Consider the following 24,891-nt stretch of genomic DNA (forward strand, 5'->3'; position numbering starts at 1 on the left):
AGAGGGTGAGCTGAGGCAGGGATGGAGATGGCGATATTACGGAGGTGGAAATAGTCGGTCTTGGTTTTCTGAGGATATGTGGTCACAGCATTCTGGATAAGATCATCCGCCATTTTCATAGAATGAAAGCGCAGGAGGCAATTCGGCCCATCGTGCCTGTGCTGGCTCTATGGTAGAGCTATCCAATTAGTTCCACTCCCCTGCTCTTTCCCCATGGCTCTGCAAATATTGCCCCTTTAGTATATATCCAATTGACTTTTGAAAGCCACTATTGAATCTGCTTAGACCACCCTATCAGGCAGTGTATTCCAGATTGCAACAACTCGCTGTTTATTCAATGGTTCCTCATGTCGCCTCTGTTTTTTTTGCAAATCACCTGAACTCTGTGTCCTCTGGTTACTGACCATTCTGCCACTGGAATGTGTTTCTCCTTATTTTTCTATGAAAACCGTTCATGATTTTGAACACTCGATCAAATCTCCTCTTAACCTTTTCTGATCCAAGGAGAATTACCGCAGCTTCTCCAGTATCTCCACATAACTGAAGTCCCTCCTCCTTCGTACCATTCTAGTAAATCTCTTCTGGTCCCTCTCCAAGGTGCAGATACCCTTCTGAAAGTGTGGTTCCCAGAATTGAGCACAATGTGTCAGCTGAGGCCTAACCAGTGTTTATAAAGGTTGAGCATAACTAAACATCAAATGCTGCTATTTGTGTGATGGAGTTTAGACGGGCGAGGTTTATCCAGTCAGTTGGATGTGAGCTGAAACATGTGCACTTGAAGCAGAGAGCCAGGGACACGAAGATATTCTGCACAGCCCACACATCACTTGTTTCCCACTTGACCCAGAAGGATGTATTAAATGCAACAATTCATTTGATTTGACTTTAAATAGTTTTGTTTATAAATTTAATTTTGCTTCTGTAATTTTATTTCTGAACTCAGATTCACGACCACATTTTATTTCTCCCACTGAGCCCCTCAACTTAATCTGGCAGTGTAATGTTGGCGAGTTGTGATTGATTGCCCTGGGAACCAACAGGAAGAGAGGTCAGAGGCCGGAGGGCCCAGGGAGCAGCGTGTTCTGCAATCAATCGCGGTGCTTGAGGGGTGGATCCTGAGTCGGCCTGTCAGGTGAATCTGTGTGAACTCCTGTTAAACTATTCATCTTTTAAAGTTAAATCGGGATTTCCTTTGTCAGCAAAACAGTTTAACATTTGTCAGTATTTTATTTCCCTGGAGTTCCTATTATGAGTTTCAGACACTTCAGTGCCAAGTGAACCAGGTGTTTAAAGGTCATTCATTTCCCTCATGTCGCTGTTAGTTAAAGATACAGAGATTGATTTCCCTTCATTATGCATCTTTTGTAAGTAAACAAAAATTCTTTCTGTTAGCAGTGAGTCACATTCTGCACTGGGGGAGACGGCTGGTGGCTTCAGGCTTTAAAATTCTCATCCTCTTGTTCAAATCCCTCCAAGGCCTCACCCCTCCCTATCTCTGTAACCTCCTCCAGCCCTCCAATCCTCTGAATAAGGAGAAACAATTTTCAGTGTCAGAAAGTTCAGTAACCAGAGGCACAGATTGAATGTGATTGGCAAATGAACCAGATGCTACATGAGGGGACTAATGAAGCAGCGAGATGTTCTGGCCTGGAACGCACTGCCTGTTCGGGTGGTGGAAGCAAATTCACTTGTAACTTTCGAAAGAGCTAAACAAATTTTCAGCGTTATGGGGCAAGAGTAGGACAGGAGTCCTTGAGTGCATCTCGCTCGCTAACCGGTTTTCAGATCTGGATACTGATGAGGGCGATGGTTTCTCTGGAGAGTGCAGCCAGAGCCATGTCCACGACACCGTGGGTGGCTCAGCTGCACAGGGCGGGGAGGAAGAAGAGTGGAAGAGCAATAGTGGCAGTGGATTTGATAGGGGAAAAAACAAGCGCCTCTGCAGGCACAGACATGATTCCAGGATGGTGTGTTGCCTCCCTGGTGCACGGGTCAAGGATGTCACTGAGCGGCTGCAGGACATTTTTGAGGGGGGAGGATGAACATCCAGAGGTTGTGGTCCATATCAGGACCAATGACATAGGTAGAAAGAGGGATGAGATCCTGCAGGCAGATTTTAGGGATCTAGGAAAGAGATTAAAAAACAGGACCTCAAAGGTAGTAATGTCCGGATTACTCCCGGTGCTCAATGCTGGTGAGTACAGAAATAAGAGGATAGACCAGATGAATGCATGGCTGGAGTTTGGTGCAGGAGGGAGGGCTTTAGATTCCTGAGGCATTGGGAGCGTTTCTGGGGGAGTTGGGACCAGTACAAGCCGGACAGGTTGCACCTCAACAGGACCGGACAATATCCTCACTGGGGGTTTTGATAGTGTTTGGAAGGCAGACGAAACAAGGGCTAGAAAATAGACAATAAGGGAGTTTGGCAGCGCTAAATGCCAGTGCCAGTGTGTTTCAATGAGATCACCTCTCATTCGTCTAAACTCCCGAGAGTATAGGCCCATTCTACACAAACTCTCATCATAAGACAAGCCCTCTCATCACAGGAATCAATCTAGAAATACTTCAATGCCAATACAAGTAGTCTAGGGATTGAGGCAGATAAGCTGAGGGCACAGACAGACATGTGGGGGTATGATATTGTAACTATTAGTGAAACACGGCTAAAAGAACTGCAGGAATGGCAGCTCAACATTCCTGGTTACAGGGTATTAAGACAAGACAGAGACAGGGATAAAAAAAGGAGGGCGTGTCGCAGTGTTGATTCAAGAAACAATTCCAGCTGTGGGGACCGATGATATGTTCGAAGGATCACCAAATGAGGCCACATGGAGGAAGTGAAGAACACAAAAGGGGCGATCACACTGCTGGGGATGTACTATAGACCCCCAAACAGTCAGAGGGAGACAGAAGAGCAAATATGTCAGCACATTTCTGATATGTGCCAAAATAATAGGGCAGTAATAGTCGGGGATTTCAACTACCCAAATATTAACTGGGATAGAATTAGTATGAAAGATATAGAAGAAGCAGAATTCTTAAAATGCATTCAGGAGAACTTTTTTAGCCATGACGTAGCAAGCCCAACAAGAGAGGGTAGTTCTGGACTTAGGTTTAATGAATGAAGCTTGGGCAGGTGGAAGGGGTATCAGTGGGAGAGCATTTTGGTGCTGGTGATCATAATTCAGTTAGATTTAGGGTAGTTATGGAAAAGGACAAAGATGGACCAGGAATAAAAGTTCTCAATTGGGGTAAAGCTAATTTTACTAAGCAGAGATGTGATTTAACCAAAGTGGACTGGAAACAGCTACTTGAAGGAAAATTAGTGTCAGAGCAGTGGGAGGCATTCAAGGAGGAGATAGCGAGGGTTCAGAGCAAGTGTGTTCCCTTAAGATAAAGGGTGGGACTAATAAATCTCGAGCCCTGAGATGTCAATATTAGAATATCAGAGATAGGAGAAGGAGTAGGTCATACGGCCTCTCGAGCCTGCTCCGCCATTCAATAAGATCATCGCCCTCAACTCCACTTTCCCACCTGATCTCCATATCCCTTGATTCCCCGAGAGTCCAAAACTCTCTCTATCTCAGCCTTGAATAGACTAAGCATCCACAGCCCTCTGGGGCAGAGAATTCCAAAGATTCACAACCCTCTGAGTGAAGAAATTTCTCATCTGACTTAAATGGCCTACCCCTTATCTTGAGCCCCCGAATTCTAGTCACTCCAGCCCGGGGGAATCGAGCTCTCTGCATCTATCCTGTCAATACCCTTCAGAATCTTGTATGTTTCAATGGGATCCTCTCTCATTCTTCTAAACCCCAGAGAGTATCGGTCCATTCTACACAATCTCTCATCGTAAGACAGCTCGCTCATCCCAGGAATCAATCTTGTGAACCTCCATTGCACCATCTCCAAGGCAAGTATATATTTCATTATATAAGGAGACCGAAACTGCCCAGTACTCCAGGTGTGGTCTCACCAAGGCCCTGTACAATTGTAGCAATAGATCCTTACTCTTATACTCCACCCCCTTACTGCTTGCTGTACCTGCATCTCGCTTTCTGTGTTTCTTGCACAAGGACACCCAAATCTCTCTCAACACCAACATTTAAAGTTTCTCACCATTTAAAAGATATTCTGTTTTTCTATTCTTCCTCCCAACGTGAATAACCTCACATTTCCCGACATTATACTGAATCTGCCACCTTACTGCCCATTCACATCGTCTGTCTATATATCTTTGCACTCTTGTGTTCTGCTCACAGCTTACTGTCTCACCGAGCTTTGTATCATCAGCAAATATTACACTGGGTCCCTTTATCTCGGTCATTAATAGAGATTGTAAATAGCTGAGGCCCCAGCACTGATCCTTGCTGCACCCCACGAGTTACAGCCTGCCGGAAGCCCCGCCCCTCACACACTCCAATTGGTTGGAGGACCAACTGTCCATTTGGTCCTCCAGTCCCGCCCCGCTCTTCCTATTGGTGGGGAGTTGCCGTCAATCACCCCGGGCAGTGTGAGCTGAGCATGTGCAGGCGGCGGTGGCAGACGCTGACGCAGGAGGTGAGCGAGATCCAGGGAGTGGGTTAAAGAAACGCTGGGGGCAACAACACCGAGTGCAGCCCCGGGCCCGGATATAAACCGGGGAACATTCTCCCCACACCGGGGGAAATAAACCGGGGAACATTCTCCTCACACCGGGGGGGGATATAAACCGGGGAACATTCTTCCCACACCGGGGGGGGATATAAACCGGGGAACATTCTCCCCACACCGGGGGGATATAAACCGGGGAACATTCTCCCCACACCGGGGGGGGATATAAACCGGGGAACATTCTCCCCACACCGGGGGGGATATAAACCGAGGAACATTCTCCCCACACCGGGGGGGGATATAAACCGGGGAAAATTCTCCCCACACCGGGGGGGATATAAACCGGGGAACATTCTCCCCACACCGGGGGGGGATATAAACCGGGGAACATTCTCCCCACACCGGGGGGATATAAACCGGGGAACATTCTCCCCACACCGGGGGGGAAATAAACCGGGGAACATTCTCCCCACACCGGGGGGGGGATATAAACCGGGGAACATTCTCCCCACACCGGGGGGATATAAACCGGGGAACATTCTCCCCACACCGGGGGGGGTATAAACCGGGGAACATTCTCCCCACACCGGGGGGGGGGATATAAACCGGGGAACATTCTCCCCACACCGGGGGGGGATATAAACCGGGGAACATTCTCCCCACACCGGGGGGGGGGATATAAACCGGGGAACATTCTCCCCACACCGGGGGGGGATATAAACCGGGGAACATTCTCCCCACACCGGGGGGGAGAGATATAAACCGGGGAACATTCTCCCCACACCGGGGGGGATATAAACCGGGGAACATTCTCCCCACACCGGGGGGATATAAACCGGGGAACATTCTCCCCAAACCGGGGGGGGATATAAACCGGGGAACATTCTCCCCACACCGGGGGGATATAAACCGGGGAACATTCTCCCCACACCGGGGGGGGATATAAACCGGGGAACATTCTCCCCACACCGGGGGGGGGATATAAACCGGGGAACATTCTCCCCACACCGGGGGGGGGATATAAACCGGGGAACATTCTCCCCACACCGGGGCGGGGAGATATAAACCGGGGAACATTCTCCCCACACCGGGGGGGATATAAACCGGGGAACATTCTCCCCACACCGGGGGGATATAAACCGGGGAACATTCTCCCCACACCGGGGGGGGGGATATAAACCGGGGAACATTCTCCCCACACCGGGGGGGATATAAACCGGGGAACATTCTCCCCACACCGGGGGGATATAAACCGGGGAACATTCTCCCCACACCGGTGGGGGGGGGGGATATAAACCAGGGAACATTCTCCCCACACCGGGGGGGATATAAACCGGGGAACATTCTCCCCACACCGGGGGGGGGGATTTAAACCGGGGAACATTCTCCCCACACCGGGGGGGGATATAAACCGGGGAACATTCTCCCCACACCGGGGGGGGGGGATATAAACCGGGGAACATTCTCCCCACACCGGGGGGGGGATATAAACCGGGGAACATTCTCCCCACACCGGGGGGGGGAGATATAAACCGGGGAACATTCTCCCCACACCGGGGGGGATATAAACCGGGGAACATTCTCCCCACACCGGGGGGATATAAACCGGGGAACATTCTCCCCACACCGGGGGGGGGATATAAACCGGGGAACATTCTCCCCACACCGGGGGGGGATATAAACCGGGGAACATTCTCCCCACACCGGGGGGATATAAACCGGTGAACATTCTCCCCACACCGGGGGGGGGGGATATAAACCGGGGAACATTCTCCCCACACCGGGGGGGGATATAAACCGGGGAACATTCTCCCCACACCGGGGCGGGGAGATATAAACCGGGGAACATTCTCCCCACACCGGGGGGATATAAACCGGGGAACATTCTCCCCACACCGGGGGGGGATATAAACCGGGGAACATTCTCCCCACACCGGGGGGGATATAAACCGAGGAACATTCTCCCCACACCGGGGGGGGATATAAACCGGGGAAAATTCTCCCCACACCGGGGGGGATATAAACCGGGGAACATTCTCCCCACACCGGGGGGGGATATAAACCGGGGAACATTCTCCCCACACCGGGGGGATATAAACCGGGGAACATTCTCCCCACACCGGGGGGGAAATAAACCGGGGAACATTCTCCCCACACCGGGGGGGGGATATAAACCGGGGAACATTCTCCCCACACCGGGGGGATATAAACCGGGGAACATTCTCCCCACACCGGGGGGGGTATAAACCGGGGAACATTCTCCCCACACCGGGGGGGGGGATATAAACCGGGGAACATTCTCCCCACACCGGGGGGGGATATAAACCGGGGAACATTCTCCCCACACCGGGGGGGGGGATATAAACCGGGGAACATTCTCCCCACACCGGGGGGGGATATAAACCGGGGAACATTCTCCCCACACCGGGGGGGAGAGATATAAACCGGGGAACATTCTCCCCACACCGGGGGGGATATAAACCGGGGAACATTCTCCCCACACCGGGGGGATATAAACCGGGGAACATTCTCCCCAAACCGGGGGGGGATATAAACCGGGGAACATTCTCCCCACACCGGGGGGATATAAACCGGGGAACATTCTCCCCACACCGGGGGGGGATATAAACCGGGGAACATTCTCCCCACACCGGGGGGGGGATATAAACCGGGGAACATTCTCCCCACACCGGGGGGGGGATATAAACCGGGGAACATTCTCCCCACACCGGGGCGGGGAGATATAAACCGGGGAACATTCTCCCCACACCGGGGGGGATATAAACCGGGGAACATTCTCCCCACACCGGGGGGATATAAACCGGGGAACATTCTCCCCACACCGGGGGGGGGGATATAAACCGGGGAACATTCTCCCCACACCGGGGGGGATATAAACCGGGGAACATTCTCCCCACACCGGGGGGATATAAACCGGGGAACATTCTCCCCACACCGGTGGGGGGGGGGGATATAAACCAGGGAACATTCTCCCCACACCGGGGGGGATATAAACCGGGGAACATTCTCCCCACACCGGGGGGGGGGATTTAAACCGGGGAACATTCTCCCCACACCGGGGGGGGATATAAACCGGGGAACATTCTCCCCACACCGGGGGGGGGGGATATAAACCGGGGAACATTCTCCCCACACCGGGGGGGGGATATAAACCGGGGAACATTCTCCCCACACCGGGGGGGGGAGATATAAACCGGGGAACATTCTCCCCACACCGGGGGGGATATAAACCGGGGAACATTCTCCCCACACCGGGGGGATATAAACCGGGGAACATTCTCCCCACACCGGGGGGGGGATATAAACCGGGGAACATTCTCCCCACACCGGGGGGGGATATAAACCGGGGAACATTCTCCCCACACCGGGGGGATATAAACCGGTGAACATTCTCCCCACACCGGGGGGGGGGGATATAAACCGGGGAACATTCTCCCCACACCGGGGGGGGATATAAACCGGGGAACATTCTTCCCACACCGGGGCGGGGAGATATAAACCGGGGAACATTCTCCCCACACCGGGGGGGATATAAACCGGGGAACATTCTCCCCACACCGGGGGGATATAAACCGGGGAACATTCTCCCCACACCGGGGGGGGGGGATATAAACCGGGGAACATTCTCCCCACACCGGGGGGGATATAAACCGGGGAACATTCTCCCCGCACCGGGGGGATATAAACCGGGGAACATTCTCCCCACACCGGTGGGGGGGGGGATATAAACCAGGGAACATTCTCCCCACACCGGCGGGGATATAAACCGGGGAACATTCTCCCCACACCGGGGGGATATAAACCAGGGAACATTCTCTCCACACCGGTGGGATATAAGCCGGGGAACATTCTCCCCACACCGGGGGGATATAAACCGGGGAACATTCTCCCCACACCGGGGGGGGGATATAAACCAGGGAACATTCTCCCCACACCGGGGTGGATATAAACCGGGGAACATTCTCCCCACACCGGGGGGGGGGGATATAAACCGGGGAACATTCTCCCCACACCGGGGGAGGGATATAAACCGGGGAATATTCTCCCCACACCGGGGGGGGGATATAAACCGGGGAACATTCTCCCCACACCGGGGGGGGATATAAACTGGGGAACATTCTCCCCACACCGGGGGGGGGGATATAAACCGGGGAACATTCTCCCCACACCGGGGGGGATATAAACCGGGGAACATTCTCCCCACACCGGGGGGGGGGATATAAACCGGGGAACATTCTCCCAACATCGGGGGGGGGATATAAACCGGGGAACATTCTCCCCACACCGGGGGGGGGGATATAAACCGGGGAACATTCTCCCCACACCGGGTGGGGATATAAACCGGGGAACATTCTCCCCACACCGGGGGGGGGATATAAACCGGGGAACATTCTCCCCACACCGGGGGGGGGATATAAACCGGGGAACATTCTCCCCACACCGGTGGGGGATATAAACCGGGGAACATTCTCCAAACACTGGGGGGGATATAAACCAGGGAACATTCTCCCCACACCGGGGGGGATATAAACCGGGGAACATTCTCCCCACACCGGGGGGGGGGATATAAACCGGGGAACATTCTCCCCACACCGGGGGGGGGATATAAACCGGGGAACATTCTCCCCACACCGGGGGGGGCTATAAACCGGGGAACATTCTCCCCACACCGGGGGGGGGGGAATATAAACCGGGGAACATTCTCCCCACACCAGGGGGGGGATATAAACCGGGGAACATTCTCCCCGACACCGGGGGGGGGATATAAACCGGGGAACATTCTCTCCACACCGGGGGGGATATAAACAGGGGAACATTCTCCCCACACCGCGGGGGGGATATAAACCGGGGAACATTCTCCCCACACCGGGGGGGGGGGGATATAAACCGGGGAACATTCTCCCCACACCGGGGGGGGATATAAACCGGGGAACATTCTCCCCACACCGGGGGGGGATATAAACCGGGGAACATTCTCCCCACGCCGGGCGGAGGGGATATAAACCGGGGAACATTCTCCCCGCACCGGGCGGGGGGGGGGGATATAAACCGGGGAACATTCTCCCCACACCGGGGGGGATATAAACCAGGGAACATTCTCCCCACACCGGGGGCGGGGGGATATAAACCGGGGAACATTCTCCCCACACCGGGGGGAGTGGATATAAACCGGGGAACATTCTCCCCACACCGGGGGGGATATAAACCGGGGAACATTCTCCCCACACCGGGGGGGATATAAACAGGGGAACATTCTCCCCACACCGGGGGGGGAATATAAACCGGGGAACATTCTCCCCACACCGGGGGGGGGGATATAAACCGGGGAACATTCTCCCCACACCAGGGGGGGATATAAACCGGGGAACATTCTCCCCACACCGGGGGGGATATAAACCGGGGCACATTCTCCCCACACCGCGGGGGGGATATAAACCGGGGAACATTCTCCCCACACCAGGGGGGGGGATATAAACCGGGGAACATTATCCCCCACACCGGGGGGGGGATATAAACCGGGGAACATTCTCCCCACACCGGGGGTGGGATATAAACCGGGGAACATTCTCCCCACACCGGGGGGGGGATATAAACCGGGGAACATTCTCCCCACACTGGGGGGGGGATATAAACCGGGAACATTCTCCCCACACCGGGCGGAGGGGATATAAACCGGGGAACATTCTCCCCACACCGGGGGGGATATTAACCGGGGCACATTCTCCCCACACCACGGGGGGGGATATAAACCGGGGAACATTCTCCCCACACCAGGGGGGGGTATATAAACCGGGGAACATTATCCCCCACACCGGGGGGGGGATATAAACCGGGGAACATTCTCCCCACACCGGGGGGTGGATATAAACCGGGGAACATTCTCCCCACACCGGGGGGGGGGATATAAACCGGGGAACATTCTCCCCACACTGGGGGGGGGATATAAACCGGGAACATTCTCCCCACATCGGGGGGTGGGGGGTTATAACCGGGGAACATTCTCCCCACACCGGGGGGGGGGATATAAACCGGGGGACATTCTCCCCACACCGGGGGGGGGATATAAACCAGGGAACATTCTCCCCACACCGGGCGGAGGGGATATAAACCGGGGAACATTCTCTCCACACCGGGGGGGGGGATATAAACCGGGGAACATTCTCCCCACACCGGGGGGGGAAATAAACCGGGATACATTCTCCCCACACCGGGTGGGGGATATAAACAGGGGAACATTCTCCCCACACCGGGGGGGGGGGATATAAACCGGGGAACATTCTCCCCACGACGGGCGGGGGGGGATATAAACCGGGGAACATTCTCCCCACACCGGGGGGGGGGATATAAACCGGGGAACATTCTCCCCACACCGGGGGGGGGATATAAACCGGGGAACATTCTCCCCACACCGGGGGGGGATATAAACCGGGGAACATTCTCCCCACACCGCGGGGGATATAAACCGGGGAACATTCTCCCCACACCGGGGGGGATATAAACCGGGGAACATTCTCCCCACACCGGGGCAGGGGGGATATAAACCGGGGAACATTCTCCCCACACCGGGGGGGGGGTGATATAAACCGGGGAACATTCTCCCCACACCGGGGTGGGATATAAACCGGGGAACATTCTCCCCACACCGGGGGGTGGGGATATAAACCGGGGAACATTCTCCACCTACCTGCTGGGTCCTGGGTCCGCTCCAGCCCGAAGGAGCGGTCAGTGCATGCGCTGTGTCTGCGTCAAACTCTCAGGGATCGTCTGTAAATCAACGAGAAATAGTAATGGACCAGGGAGCGTCTGTAAATGAAGGAGCAATGGTGACTGAGCAGGGAGCGTCTGTAAAGAATTCTAGAATCACAGAATATTGCAGCACAGAAGGGGGCCATTCGTCCCATCGAGTCTGCGCTGATACTTTCGGGGAGCAATCCGGTTATCCCACTTCCCCCGCTCTTTCCCCAAATCCCTGCAATATCATTCTGCTTCAAGTCTTTGTCCAATTCACTTTTGAAGGCTACTATTGACTCTGTCTCCACCGCTCCGTCAGGCAGTGCATTCCAAACCCTAACCACTCCTTGTGGGAAAATGGTTTTCCTCATGTGACCTCTGTTTTTGCCAATCGCCTCAAATCTGTGCCCTCTGGTTATCAGTGTTAGAAACATTTTCTCTATTTATTCTATCTCATCTTCATGATTTTTAACACCTCTATCAAATCTCGTCTTAACCTTCTCTGCTCCAAGGAGAACAATCCCAGCTTCTCCAGTCTCCACATAAACGAAGTTCCTCATCGCTGGCACCATTCCAGTAAATCTCTTCTGTCCCCTCTCCAAAGCCTTTGTGTCCTTCCTGAAGTGTGCCCAGAATTGGACACAATCCTCCAGCTGGGCTCTAGCTAGTGTTTTATATCGCTTTAGCATAACTTCCCGGCTTTAGTACTCTGTGCCTCGATTTATAAAGCCCAGGATCCTTTACGCTTTATTAACAGCTTTGTTAACCTGTCCTGTGACCTTCAAAGATTTATTAAAATCTTTAAATATTTCAAAAAATGTAGCAGAAATGGAGAGTGGTCAGGGAAAGTCTGTAAAGGAAGGAGAAATGGAGAGTGGTCAGGGAGCGTCTGTAAAGGAAGGAGAAATGGAGAGTGGTCAGGGAACGTCTGTAAAAGAAGGAGAAATGGAGAGTGGTCAGGGAGCGTCTGTAAAGGAAGGAGAAATGGAGAGTGGTCAGGGAGCGTCTGTAAAGGAAGGAGAAATGGAGAGTGGTCAGGGAGCGTCTGTAAAGGAAGGAGAAATGGTGACTGGGCACGAAGCTCAATTTAAAAATTCTCATCCTTATTTTCAAATCCCTCCGTGGCCTCGCCCCTCCCTATCTCTGTAACCTCCTCCAGCCCTACAACCCTCCAGGATCTCTGGCCTCCTGCACATTCCTGATTTTAATCACACCACCATTGGTGGTCATACCTTCAGCTGCCTCGGCCCTAAGCTCCAGAATTCCCTCCCAAAACCTCCCTCCTCCTTTAACACCCTAAGAGCATAAGACATAGGAGCAGGAGTAGGCCATTTGGCCCCTCGAGCCTGCTCCACCATTCAATAAGATCATGGCTGATCTGATCATGGACTCAGCTCCACTTCCCTGCCCGCTCCCTGTAACCCTTTACTCCCTTATTGTTCAAAAATCTGTCTATCTCCACCTTAAATATATTCAATGACCCAGCCTCCACAGCTCTCTGGGGCAGAGAATTCCACAGATTTACAACCCTCTGAGAGAAGAAATTTCTCCCCGTCTCAGTTCTAAATGGGCAGCTCCTTATTCTAAGACTATGTCCTCTCGTTTTAGTTTCCCCTATGAGTGGATGCAAATATCCTCTCTGCATCCACCTTATCGAACCCCCTCATTATCTTATATGTTTCAATAAAATCACCTCTCATTCTTCTGAACTCCAATGAGTATAGGCCCAACCTATTCAACCTATTTTCAAAAGACAACCCCCTCACATCCGGAAGCAACCTAGTGAACATTCTCTGACAGCCTCCAATGCAAGTATATCTCTCCTTAAATAAGGAGACTAAAACTGTACGCAGTACTCCAGGTGTGGCCTCACCAATACCCTGTACAGTTGTAGCAGGACTTCTCTGCTTTTATACTCTATCCCGCTTGCAATAAAGGCCAACATTCCATTTGCCTTCCTGATTACTTGCTGTACCGACATACTAACTTTTTGTGTTCCATGCACAAGGACCCCCAGGTCTCTTTGTACTGCAGCACTTTGCAGTTTTTCTCCATTTAAATTATAATTTGCTTTTCTATTATTTCTGCCAAAGTGGATAATCTCACAGTTTCCCACATTATACTCCATCTGCCAAATTTTTGACACTTATTGAGCCTTTGCAGATTTTTTGTGTCCTTCTCACAATTTACTTTCCCACCCATCTTTGTATCATCAGCAAACTTGGCTACATTACACTCTGTCCCTTCATCCAAGTCATTAATATGGATTGTAAATAGTTGAGGACCCAGCACCGATCCCTGCGGCACCCCAGTAGTCACTGTTTGTCAACTGGAAAATGACCCATTTATCCCGACTCTGTGTTTTCTGTGAGTTCGCCAATCCTCTATCCATGCTAATATATTGCCCCCAACCCAGTGAGCTTTTATCTTGTGCAGTAACCTCTTATGTGGCAACTTATCGAATGCCTTCTGGAAATCCAAATACACCACATCCACTGGTTCCCCCTGATCCACTCTGCTTGTTACATCCTCAAAGAACTCCAGCAAATTTGTCAAACATGATTTCCCTTTCATAAAACCATGCTGACTCTGCTTGATTGAATCATGCTTTTCCAAATGTCCCATTGCTGCTTCCTTAAGAATGGACTCCAGCATTTTCCCAACGACAGATGTTAGGCAAACTGGTCTGTAGTTTACTGCTTTTTGTCTGCCTTCTTTTTTAAATAGGAGCATTACATTTGTGGTTTTCCAATCTGCTGGGACTGCCCCAGAATGCAGGGAATTTTGGTAGATTAAAACCAATGCATCCACTCTGCAGCCATTTCTCTTAAGATCCTGGGATGTAAGGCATCAGGTCCAGGGGACTTGTCCACCTTTAGTCCCATTATTTTACCTAGTACCACTTCATTACTGATAGTAATTGTATTAAGTTCCTCCCGACCTATAGCCCCTTGATTATCCACTATTGGGATGTTTTTAGTTTCTTCCACCGTGAAGACCGACACAAAATATTTGTTCAACGTCTCTGCCATTTCCCTGTTCTCCATTATTAATTCCCCAGTCTCATCATCCAGGGGACCAACATTTACTTGAACCACTCTTTTCCTTTTTAACTCTCTTTAAAATGTGCCTATTTGACCCTCGGAGTCAAATTCTATCTGATAATGCTCCTGTGAAGCACCAGGGGCCATTTTACAGAGTTATTTCAAGGCTGAGATAGATACATTTTTGGCGTTTCAGGGAATCGAGGGATATGGAGATCGGGCGGGAAAGTGGAGTTGAGGTTGATGATCAGTCATGATGTTATTGAATGGTGGAGCAGGCTCGAGGGGCCGTATGGCCTACTCCTGCTCATAACTCTTATGTTCTTAAAGGCGCTATATAAATGAAAGTTGTTGTTGTCTATAAAGGAAGGAGAAATGGTGATGGGTCAGGGAGAGCATTTGATCAGGACTGGGAGAAATGGCAGATGGACAGCTTATAGGGAGCGATAGAGTGAGGGAAAGGAGAGAGAGAGAGACTATGTACACAAGAAATGAACTGTAAAGTTGGGTGGGGAAGTGGAGGTGGGAAAGTGACAGCAGACAAAAGGAGGGACAATGGGAGAAGGGAGAGTAATAAAAGACATATACAAAATAAAAAAACTTGCATTTATTTTGCACCTTTCACCACCACCAGATGCCCCAAAGCCCTTTACAGTTAATTAAGTTCTTTTTGAAGTGTAGTCACTTTCGTAATGTAGGAAACGCATTAACCAATTTACAATGTGATAATGACCAGATAATCTGCTTTACTGATGTTAAGGGAAAATATTGGCCAGGACATCGGGGATAACTCCCCTGTTCTGCTTGAAATAGTGCAATGGGACCTTTTACGTCCACCTGAGGGAGCAGACGGGGTCTCGGTTCAACATCTTATCCAAAAGACAGCACCTCCGACAGTACAGCAGTCCCTCAGCACTGCACTGGAGCATCAGCCGAGAGTTTTGTGTTCATGTCTCTGGAGTGCGACATCAACCCACAACCTTGTGACCCAGAGGCAAGTGTGTTACCCACTGAGTCACAGCTGACACAAATACTGACATAGTTACAGCAGGTTAGCTCAGTTGGAGATGTTAGATGATGCATTTATCAATGCTTAGATATTTTGTCTACTGCTCAAAATCATCTCACGAACACCCTGTACAATTGTAGCAAGACTTCTCTACTTTTATACTCCATTCCCCTTGCAATAAAGGCCAACATTGCATTTACCTTCCTGATTACTTGCTGTACCTGCATGCTAACTTTTTGTGTTTCATGCACAAGGACCCCTAGATCCCTCTGTACTGCAGCATTTTGTAGTCTCCATTTAAAAAATAATTTGCCTTTTTATTCTTCCTACCGAAGTGCAAAACCTCACATTTTCCCACATTATACTCCATCTGCCAAATTTTTGCCCACTCACTGAGCCTGTCTATAACCCTTTGCAGGTTATTTGTGTCCTCCTCACAACTTGCTTTTCCACCTATCTTTGTATCAGCAGCACATTTGGCTGCAGTGCACTCCGTCCCTTCATCCAAGTCATTACTATAGATTGTAAATAGTTGAGCCCCCAGCACTGATCCCTGTGGCAACCCACTAGTTACAGTTTGCCAACCTGAAAATGACCCATTTATCTGTGTTTTCTGTTAGTTCGCCAATCCTACATCTATGCTAATATATTACCCCCAACCCTGTGAGCTCTTATATTGTGCAGTGACCTTTTATCTGGCACCTTATCGAATGACTTCTGGAAATGCAAATACACAACTGCTACTGGTTCCTCTTCATCCACCATGCTCGTTACATCCTCAAAGAACTCCAACAAATTTGTCAAACGTGATTTCCCTTTCATAAAACCATGCCGTCTCTGCTTGACTATTATGATTTTGTAAATGTCCTGCTACTATTTCCTTAATAATGGACTCCAGCATTTTCCCAATGATAGATGTTAGGCTAACTGCTCTATAGTTTCCTGCTTTCTGTCTCCCTCCCTCCCTTGTTGAATAGGGGTGTTGCATTTGAGGTTTTCCAATACACTGGCACCTTGCCAGAATCCAGGGAATTTTGGAAGATTACAACCAATCCATCCATTTTCTCTGCAGCCACTTCTTTTAAGACCCCAGGATGCAGGCCATCAGGTCCAGGGGACGTCCAACTTTAGTCCCAATAGTTTGTCTGGTACTTTTTCTCTAGTGATAGTGATTGTTTTAAGTTCCTCGCTCCCTGTGACCCCTTGATTATCTATTATTATTGGGATGTGTTTCGTGTCTTCCACCGTGAAGACCATACAAAATATTTGTTTAAAGTCTCTGCCATTTCCCTGTTTCTCATTTTTAATTCCCCGTCTCATCCTCGAAGGGACCAACCTTTATTTTAGCTACATCTTCCTTTTTATATATCTGCAGAAGCTCTGACTGTATTTATATTTCTTGCCAGTTTACTCTCAATCTAGCTTCTCCCTCTTTATTATTTTTATTAAGTCAATATTAAAACCACACAGCAGAAGGAAAGAATGTTCCAGAGAAACTAGAATTGCCTCTTCTGAATTTCGCTCCTGTACTTACAGTGATGACTTTTGTAAACTCCTTTTGCAGGGTGTTAGAAGGGGAGGATTTGAAGAAGGGAAACTCAAACTAAACGTCACGTCAAGATCAGATAGAGTCACTCGATTCATCAGGACTTGAATATCATCGGCCTTTGAATGTGGAAGTAGAAATGTTTTTTTGTTTTGTTTATGTGGAAAGATTACAAACATCAGTGTGACTGAAAAAGCACTGAGACACACACCCGAGTGAGAGTGTATCAGTGCACTGATTGTGGAAAGAGCTTTAACCAGTTACACATCCTGAAAAACCATCGTACCATTCACAGCGGGAAGAAACTGTAAACATGTTGTGTGTGGAGGAGGCTTCAACTGATCATCCAACCTGGAGAGACGGAATCACACCCGCACCACGGAGAAACCGTGGAAATGTGGAGACTGTGGGAAGGGATTCAGCTCCCCGTCTGCGCTGGAAATTCATTAACATATTCACACTGGGGAGAGGCCGTTCACCTGCCCCGTGTGTGGGAAGCGATTCACTCGGTCATCCAGCCTGGTGAAACATCAGCTTGTTCACACTGGGGAGAGGCCGTTCACCTGCTCTGAATGTGGGAAGTGATTCCCTCAGTCATCCGACCTGCTGAAACACCAGCTTGTTCACACTGGGGAGAGGCCGTTCACCTGCTCTGAATGTGGGAAGCGATTCACTCGGTCATCCCGCCTGCTGACACACCAGCAGGTTCACACCGGGGAGAGGCCGTTCACCTGCTCAGAGTGTGGCAAGCGATTCACTCAGTCATCCGACCTGCTGAAACACCAGCGAGTTCACACTGGGGAGAGGCCGTTCACCTGCTCAGAGTGTGGGAAGCGATTCACTCATTCATCCAGCCTGGTGATACACCAGCGAGTTCACACTGGGGAGAGGCTGTTCACCTGCTCTGAGTGTGGGAAGTGATTCACTGTGTCATCCAGCCTGCTGAGACACCAGCGAGTTCACAAGTGACTGCAGGGGTTGGATTCTGCTGTTATTGCAGCTGTTAATCACATCCCGACTGAATCGTTTCCATTCCGACAGTTGACGTTTGTTTCTGATGATAATAACCCTATAACTGGGCTGGAATATAATATTTTGATATTTCAATAACAGAGTGTGTCGACATTTAATGTTCCAAGATAAGGGGAGACTAATTGATGTCCTGTTACTGACTGCACCATTTTGGGGCCTTTTCTCCTTTCTAACTCTGGATTATTTCAGTTCTCATACCTTCAGTTACTCTCGTGGACAAATGCCAGTTCCACTTACCTTTCGGAGTGCCTCTCCTAGCCTTTGGGAAGGTGTCGGTAACATGACTGGGAGCCCTGAACACAAAACCCAGTCTGTGAATCACTTTCAGATACTGGACTTAGTGTGTGTCCCACAGCATCTCTCTCACCTTCGCTGTGTGAATGGAGCATCACGCCTGCAAACCTGGGTTCAATTTAAATTTGAATCCACTCAGGAAATGTATTTAAGAAAATACAAATCGCATCAAATAATTGCCAACGGTTTCGAGTCATCAAGATGAACAAGTAAATACATCCCGGACCAATATTCCAGCTCTACATTCACAGTAGAAAGTCTGTTATCAAACTCCTCGAGTAGACAGAATAGAGAACAATGCTAACTCTAAGAATATCTAGCATCTGTTGTAAATATCTTTCAAATCCCGACTGATAAAATCTGGCGTTTTCCTTTCAGTTGAAGTGAATGGAAGATGAGAGGGGTGTTGGCATAGGGAACTCGGTTAATTCAGCTTCTGAAAGGTGTTCATGTTTAGTTCATTCCATATCGGGGAAAATGTGGTTGTTATCATTAGAGAGAGATTTCACTGAGCAGCAGTTGGTGTTTGCAACCAACTAGCCGAGGATATTTTCATCATACAATGTTTAGATTAGAAATATTATGTTAGAATAAGAAGAGTTCAGAGACTAGTGGTTTGTGCTTGTCACAGGAAGACCAGTGCTTCCAGCATTGTTGATGTATGTTGAAGAAAATGCAGACTTGTGTCTCTGGACTATGTCGTAGCCAAAGACGACCATATCAGGCAATGCCAGTTCCAGTTGGATAAGAGGTTGATGGCATAGCAAAAGATCCAGCAATTAAAACAAAATCATCTCCAGTTATCTGCAGACATCGAATGTCGCAGCATGCTGACAAAGTTGGATGTAAAAATTTAAATATTGAGTTAAATTATTGGAATCGATTGTTTTAGAATTGAATTGTTATCGAATGGAAAAGTGGTGAAGTTATGCTAAACTTGTATCGAACCTTGGTTAGACTTTGTGTGTGCAATTCTGGTCACCATATTATAAAAAGGATATGGAGGCACTGGAGAGGTGCAGAGAAGATTTACAAGGATGATACCAGAAAGGCGAGCGTTTCCCTATCGGGAAAGGATGGACAGGCCAGGTCTCTTTACTCTTGGAAAAAAAAGGCTGAGGGGTGACCTAGTGTCTTTAAAATGATGAAAGGTTTTGATAGAGTAGATACAGTATTTCCACTTGTGGGGACCAGCATAATTAGAGGCCATCAACATAAGATAGTCACCGAGAAATCAAATGGGTAATTCAGAAGAAACCTCTACCCAGAGAGTGGTGAGAATGTGGAACTCGCTGCCACAGGGAGTGGTTGAAGTGAATAGTATCGATGTATTTAAGGGAGGCTAGAGAAACAAATGAGGGAGAAGGGAATCGAGGGTTATGTGGATGTAGTTAGATGAGGAAAGAAGGTAGGAGGCTCGAGTGGAGCATAAACGCCGGCATGGACTGGTTGGGCCGAATGGCCTGTTTCTGTGCCGTATATCCGATGTAATCCTATTGTCCAAGTCACACTGCTCGAAGGGGAAGATAAATGACTTGCATCCAAACGCAATTGTTACTTTTGTCTTCTTCGTAAAATGACAAAGTCTGGGCATAATTTGTTTGTGAAATTAAAACTGATTTTATATATATATATATAATATATTGCTAAGCTTCGCTGGTCAAACACATGGGAAGGAAAATTTTGCTGAAAATTGAGATAATTAAGTTTTATTTTTGAAAAGGTCCCGTCTCTGTGGTTCTGTCCAAACTATGTATTCGGAAATAAGTTTTTGGGAGTGACTGTTATGCTAAAGGTAACTAACATCCTTCCTCTTGGAGACTGAATTGCTCTCTGGCATATTTTGGAGAATAAAAGGTCCAAGAAGAGGTTCGGTTAAATAAAATTAAACAAAGAACCTGGGTCAAAACTTGGACCAAGTGGGAATGTTTGATCGATGTTTAAAGACAGTATGATAATATTGTATTAGACAGTAAAGTTCCTCCGGGCTCATGAATGAAATGGTGAACACTGTATAAAATGTAATGAGAGGAAATGAGTGAAGATATAAGAGGAAAACAGGAAAGTTACACCTCCAAATAGAAATGTTTCTTCACTCATTGTTCCTGGGCGAATTGTCATAAATCACCTGGGTACAATCTGGTATTAATGTAAATTCTTGTTAAAGTCAGGGAAGTGTAGGAAATAGCTAAGATTTCTATCTCAGATGTTTGTGTCATTGCCTATACTGAACAATAAGAAAACTGAATTTGATCGCCTGGCCACTACCCGAGACATCGGGACCATGCAGAGGGAGATGAGCAAAGATCTTCAGACACCCCACGATCTTTTGATAAGATCACCTCAAATGGCTTGGATCAGATGTCCCATGTGGCATGATACTGGGATACCGTTGTGTGTGTGTGTGAACGAGTCTCAGGCATGCTCAGTTATCGACAACAGCACAACATGAAATGGCTCATGTGGCTCAGGAGAGTCAGAGAACTTTTTAAACCATCAAGGTCGTGACACATTCTCCATGGACAAACCGACTGTGAAATAATCCGGATAGAGTTAAACACACTGCTACCTGTCAGAGGCATTAGAATTAACAGGAGCGAGAATGCTGATCAAATTAGGATTTCCTTACAGCTGGAATGGTCGTCAGTTTCAAGGCCTCCACTAAGTACTGAACAAAGAAAGCTTGTAGAGATGCTAAAAACAAAAAAAGCCAGCCTGTCTCTGTCTGGACAAGGTGGCCATGGCTGTGTACAGATCAGCTACAAGCTGAAGGTGGGAGATAAGGAGGCCAGACCTCTCAGGCTCCATGACAAAACATGGATCCAAGTGAGAGGTGATCTCCAGGAGGAAGCAGAGCACCTCAAATGGGTTAGTTTTGGAATCCTTGATAAACCGAGAAGAGACCCTCAAAAGCATAATTTTGGTGGTAATGGAGAAAGAACCCTAAAGCCTGCTCCTTGGGAAGATTGGGAGACCAGGAAGACTCCCCTGAACCAGGTGGGTTGGGACACATCCTGATCCCAAACACTAAATTAATAGTGTTCACTTAAAGAGTTAGTATCACTCCAGGACAATAAGTAATTCAAGACCATTATAAAATACTTCCAATACAAACTAAAAAGGTAATGACGGCAGGTTATTTTAAAGTAAGAAATGTCGTATGTTGATCAGTAATGTTAACTATTGGTTTGCCAAGTACAAGTGCTGATGGTGATCATCATATGTGGGACTTAAATAAAATGACATCCCACCTCACAAAAAGAACTCGACCGGTCCGATCCAGTAAAAGAAACCACATTTTAATGGACTAGAAGTAACTGAATCAGGAATTGTATGATATAACAATGTGTGTTTTAAATTGTGAATTGAAATCAAAAGATTTAAACATGAGCTTGAATCTATCAACTAGATTATGTGAAGGGAGATATTCACAGTTAATAGACAAAATTGGAAGAGAATTAGTAAAGGATATGTTAGTAAAGAATAGAAAACAGGAACCAAGGGATAAGGAAGATGGGGAACACAAGGAGAATCAGTTTAAATCGCAAGGAAAGTGAGAGCTGACAGGATAGCTCAGAATAGGAGCCACAGCAAGGTTAGCAGGAGTAAACAGAATAGATATAGAAAGTGAATGGGAACACGATGTGGCTTACTGGTGGTATCATGTGTAGCCTCTGTGACATTTATGATGAATGTGGTACAGAAGGGACTAGACAAGAGAGAGAGTAATCAATACCCTTTGTTTATTCATGAAGGACAACTGAGAAAATGGTTTAGGGGAATAAAGTCATAGGCTTTGATGTGATGCAGCCAATAGGAATGGGGATTTTGTCCCCTAGGGATGGAGAAAGAAGTGAAGATATTAGACCAGTGGGATTGGTCTTGCCTTTGCTAAGGAAAAATGGAAATGAAACGAAACCTTGGCCGCTGTATAGGGTATAACCGTTTGCAAGGGTGGAAGACTTAGTTAGGTCCGATCCATAAACAGTATGAGGAATATCCAAGATATCTGATTAAGAAGGGAGGAACTTGGGTCGCACCAGATATGCAGTGTTGTACTCTGAAAGGGACAACATGGCTGTAGCATTGACGGGGAAGGAGGTAATCTGTATAAAGAATTAGAAGGGGTAGCTGTCGGACAAGTTATAACGAACCGCAGAAGGCTGAAAACCAAGGGTGGGATAGGTGTATTGCCTGAAAAAGAAGCATTACAACTAAAGCGAGAGTGTACCCCAGCGATCGTTAGAGGAAATATACGGCGTATGACCTGAAGCGTGACATGGTAATAACACAGTGAAGCTGGTATTGATCGTGCACAGTGCAAGCAAGAAGGAATTCAAGCTAAAAAGTGGGGTGGGACCCCAGGATCCTAGGAAAACTGGGCAGTGGGATAAAATGCTAGCTGAAATAAATGGAAAATTAATAAAAGAAAAGAAAAATGTTGGAAAAGCAAATTGAATTTACAAAGGACAGTTTGTTTTTACCAAAAGATACAAATGTGAACTTGAAAGCTGCAGCAGCTAGAAAGAGAAACAAAGATGTTGAGGAAAATGGACTGGAGGAAGATCATCAAATTACAAAACCTAATTTGAAGAAACGAGATTTAAATTAGCTGTGAAAAAGATATTGGTTTAAATATAAAAACTTACGAGTTAAACCCGACAAAGCTTTGTGCTGAGAAAGAGAATAAACGATGTTTAACTATGGACTGGAGTAAGGTCATCAAAAAATGATTAAGTTCGGATTCAAAAGGGGGAAAAGTAGTAAGCTAGGCGAACTCAGCACAGAAAGAAAAAACTGGGAGTTACAGAATTCTTAAAAAAGATGGACCAACACCGAAGATTAGATTTTGTGCCGAGAGAAATAAAACATAAGATTTGCTCAGTGAATGGAATCGTAAAAAATCCAAACTGCAGGAATGTATATAGATTCCGTGGAAATTGGATTTCTGTAAACTAAACAGAATAGCTATTAAAAATGTGTGGTCTCGCTTTAAATCAATGAAAAACTCGTTGGCAAGTATTTGAATTGGATGTGTAGAGAAATTGGAGTTTAATCTAAAATGCTGCCTTTCCTGATGAGAAGGTTTTATTTTGAAAACTTTACTAATAATTTCTGCTATTTGAACGGATTCCTAATTTCTATCAAGTTTTGAAAGCACAAAGACTTGGGGAAATATTTTCAGATGAATACCCGAAGTCACGTAATGACGTCAGACCTTCTTACAAACCTGTAGTGGAGTTAACCCATTCCATTGACAGCTGTTTTATTTTTAGTGGACATTATTAGTTTGGATTTCTAAATAAAAGAAAGAAGACTCACCCGACAGACAGAGGACATGGTGGGATAGTCAGAATAAAAATAAAACGAAGAAAGCCTATGCAATAATACTTGCCTGCTACAGAGGACAGATAGATACTCAAACATAACAAATTCAAGAGTTAGAAGCTAAGATAAATAAGCTGCAAGAGATAAAGACAGGACCAGACGGATAATGCAGTGCACTATCTCTACAGTGTACCCCACGGTGGGTAAGTGTAGTCCACAACCCCAACCTAACAGTCAATCAGAGAGGGATAATGACTGCAGAGTAGAGGGGCCCCAGCACATGACAATGGCTATTTATCAATGACACGATACGCACCACCACCATTCCCTCCAGCGGATGTAGAGCAGCCCACATTACCAAACAGGAGGTGCCCCTCAGCCCACAGGAGACAAATTATATTCAATAAGTTACCAACCACAAAAGCAAAATAGTTGAAATACAGAATTCTGACAAAAGTTTGGAGCAGAATATGTTGACGCAAAAGACAGGAAAAAGGGTTGGGGAGCACGGGGAACGAACGTGGATTGAATATAAACAACACTCTGGGGCTGATGACCACAACAGAAACGATGCAGCATTCTTGAAAATGTTTAAGGATAGACTATGAAAGGCACATCAAAAGATAATTAAGTGAGTATTTAACATTGGAGATGATTATGATGAAACTTTGGAATGGGCAGAACATGCAGAGGAGTTAAAGTTAGAACAAAGGGATAAAAGAGCAAAAATAGCACCTACATCAGTAGCAGCCGAGACGAAGGAGGAAGAGACACACTCCCGCGCAACTCACCTGATATGTTTAAACTGCAATCAGGAAGGCAACTTCAGTAGGGATTGCCCGCAGAAAAGCAGAGGTTACGGAAATTCTAAAGGGAGATGTCAAAATTGTGGTAAACTTGGACATTGAGCCAAAGATTGCTGGAGTTATGAGGAAGGCGCAGGAAGGTGAGACCACCAACAGGCAAAGAAGGCAACACCATTAACCAGGGAAGATCTGATGGACATGCTCAGACAGGTACCAGCACCACTGGTACTACTGCCACCACTGCCCCAACCCGAGAACACTCAATAACCAACTTAGATTTGCCCCTGATCCATAGGACCGTCAATTACAAATAGAGGGTGGGGGATACCAGAAAGCAACCCGAAGTGAGATGTTGTTGTTAGAAGTACAGGGGTAATGCTACCTGCTCAGTTTTGGTGCTGTCAGAATACAGAAGACAACATATTGGGCATCGATACATTAAGGGAGATAGGGGTACTGATAGATCCTCAGCATAACCGGATTATT

The 24,891-nt window shown here is 47.8% G+C and overlaps 1 pseudogene; it reads left to right on the plus strand.

Moving 5' to 3' along the window:
- The window catches only part of LOC139235420 (zinc finger protein 132-like), a 111,478-nt pseudogene extending 93,612 nt beyond the window's left edge, over positions 1-17,866 (plus strand).
- The last annotated feature ends 7,025 nt before the right edge of the window (positions 17,867-24,891 follow it).

This window comes from Pristiophorus japonicus, chromosome 23 (assembly GCF_044704955.1).
Source record: "Pristiophorus japonicus isolate sPriJap1 chromosome 23, sPriJap1.hap1, whole genome shotgun sequence".
In the NCBI taxonomy this organism is placed as follows: domain Eukaryota; kingdom Metazoa; phylum Chordata; class Chondrichthyes; family Pristiophoridae; genus Pristiophorus; species Pristiophorus japonicus.